The following is a 2,739-nucleotide window of genomic DNA, read 5'->3' as shown; positions in this document are numbered from 1 at the left end:
TCGAAGTGGGAGCCGGTATCCTCCCAGCCTAACCGCAGAATCAGTAACCAAGCATAGGATTAGTCAATGTTCTTTATGCTTGGACCAAAGGGTGAAGAATAAGTATGCTCCTATTTGGCACAATATCAATTGAACTAATTCATTTTATCCATTCACTATAATTTATTGGCAAGGAGAAGGATGTTTTCTTATATATTGAATATCACAATTAAATGTTATTTTCTATAATTAGTTATTACCGAAATTATCTACTCACTTCAATTGCCAATTAGTGACAGATAAGTAATTTGAACGTCGTTGTAGTTGAAGTATTATTTTTTATTAAATTTTAGTCCATAGTATTCTATTTATCCCTGAGGGATCGATATCTAGGACTCCATTAAAGCCCTATATTACTTGAGCGATACGTATACTTGCATTGACAAATTCCACTTTAACATTATTGAATATTATATCTATACATCTCTATTAAATCAAACATATATATATAAAGTCGCAGTCAAGTTTTTGGCATCGTTGCTGGAATTTAAATCTTCTAGTAGCATCATCAAATTCTTGTAATTGTTGATTTACAAAAAAAGGTCGGTCAAAAAGCAGGGAAGTAAAAGCAAAGCATGTCTTATCCTAATATGGACAAAACAATTACATTCTAAACAAAAAAGTTGATTTTAATTAAGCTAAAACCTTCAATATTTTAGGAGTGTGTTCTCATATAATCGCCTCCTCATGGATGAGTGCGATCGCAAAAGCCAAAACATTTGCCTTTAGAAGTAGTTCATTGGTTGGATCCCTGCATCTGAATCCACTTTCTGGTTGACCACTCTAGCAGTCACCCTCGATGCCTCTCCTTGGTTAGAGGGTGGACCTTCCTTCCACCATTTTTTTGGCATATTGCACCCCCTCTAGTCGACCGCTCATTACTTAGCAAACATGTCCTACAACAGTTCCTTATTTGAGATGTATGTTCTCGAATGACTAGGATCCACCACAAAAAATTATGTGAACAATAGGTGACTAAATTTAAGATGCAATTAAAGGTGTTGAACACAAACAAACTCAAAGGATGTCTCATTGCAGTATTTATAAAGTCAATATCTGGAATTCAAGGGAGTGTTCATATCTATGTATTATTTAAAATAACTTGGTGGTCAATAGTTGTATATTAATTCTCTTATTCTTATCACAACAAGATTTTCTATAAGAAAAAATAATTGAGAAATTAAATATGCATAACTAGAAGCAGCTACCCAAATCTGCAAAATACAAAGCTCAGTACAATCTTGACCTCAAGTCCATCAGAAGACAAACCTAAAAATGAGTAACCAATATGGCGAACCTATGGTGTCAGATGGTCGAGCATAGGCTGGTAAGTACTCAAGATTGAATACTTAGAGCCGACTAGTCAGGATCAAGTACTCAAGTCCTCAAGTCCAAGCACTCATTATTGAAAGAAATGTAACTAAGAATAAGATATCATCGTCACTTTTAGGTGTCTAGTTGACTTTGAAAAGGACATCTTATCACAAGATCCTAATTTAATGATGATATGACAAAAGAAATAACCACACATTCCTTGAAGTCTATGCATAATGAAGGCCTATTTTGGTCTTTTCAGAGAAGCCAAAGCTTATAAAATTAGGGCATTAAATGTAAAACAAGATCTGAATTTTGGAACCAACACACACATGTGATTATTGAAGTCTTGCTCATAAAAAACTTAACTCGGCCATCCAATGTTCTCTCTCTCTTTCACTACTCTCTCCCACTTTCTTTCTCTCTAATTCTTTGCGCTCATTCTTTGGGTGTGATTCACAAACAAAAAAGAACACAACAATAACAATATATCATCAAAATTTTATTCATAACTCAAACAAAATATTGACTACCGTGGGAATTTAAAGAAGTAGAGTAATCATTCTCGACTTCTTTTGTTATTTATCGATGGCAGAATACTTTGATCAAACAACTCTTTTTCTAACCAAATATTTATTAAAAATTCATTAAAACTCATTGTAAGTAATTCATTCTTTTCATCTTTTATGAATTTAGACATTAAATAAAAATTAATGGTCTGTCGGCACTATTTTTGGTGTGAGGTTTGCCCGTAAGAAGCTGTCGGTCATCGGAATTGAAATCCCGTTGCCCGCTTCGGAAGGACGTTTTTTTTAAATGAATTAAGGGATTAAATGAAAGGCATTTCTTCCTTTAAAATAATTAAGATATTTATACGAGACAAACCATGTCTTCGTACACTGAACACGTGCCAAGTACATGCGCAATTACTAATTTATTCTCTTACTCCCTAGATTTTAAATTTGAATTCGTTGAAAATTTCGTAATTACATTTTAGGACACTGGAAACTACATTTGTATGCCACATGGCAATAAGATTTATAGGTTGTAAAAGTAAAATTTAAAGCTGCAACGGGTTGATCTTTTATCATAGGACCTCTTTGGGGCAGCTTATAAGTGCGAGAGCCTTTTTTAAAATGTCACGGTACTATTTAGTTCGTGCGTTTTGCACGCTTATCTGAAAACGCAATTCTATTTTTACACTAAACGTAGGCTGCGGGTCGAACTCTGCGGTCTACCCGCGGCCCGCGTTTCAGGATAAGATGTTTATCCTGAAACGCACAAACTGTCCCAAATGCACCCTTAATTGTTGAATTTGTATAGCAACAAAATTTTATTTATTTAATATTTTTTTAAATAAATTCAGAAAAGAATAGATAGATTTGT

The sequence above is a fragment of the Phalaenopsis equestris genome, unplaced genomic scaffold, assembly GCF_001263595.1.
Source record: "Phalaenopsis equestris unplaced genomic scaffold, ASM126359v1 Scaffold000212, whole genome shotgun sequence".
In the NCBI taxonomy this organism is placed as follows: domain Eukaryota; kingdom Viridiplantae; phylum Streptophyta; class Magnoliopsida; order Asparagales; family Orchidaceae; genus Phalaenopsis; species Phalaenopsis equestris.
Note: the sequence above shows the minus strand (reverse complement) of the source record.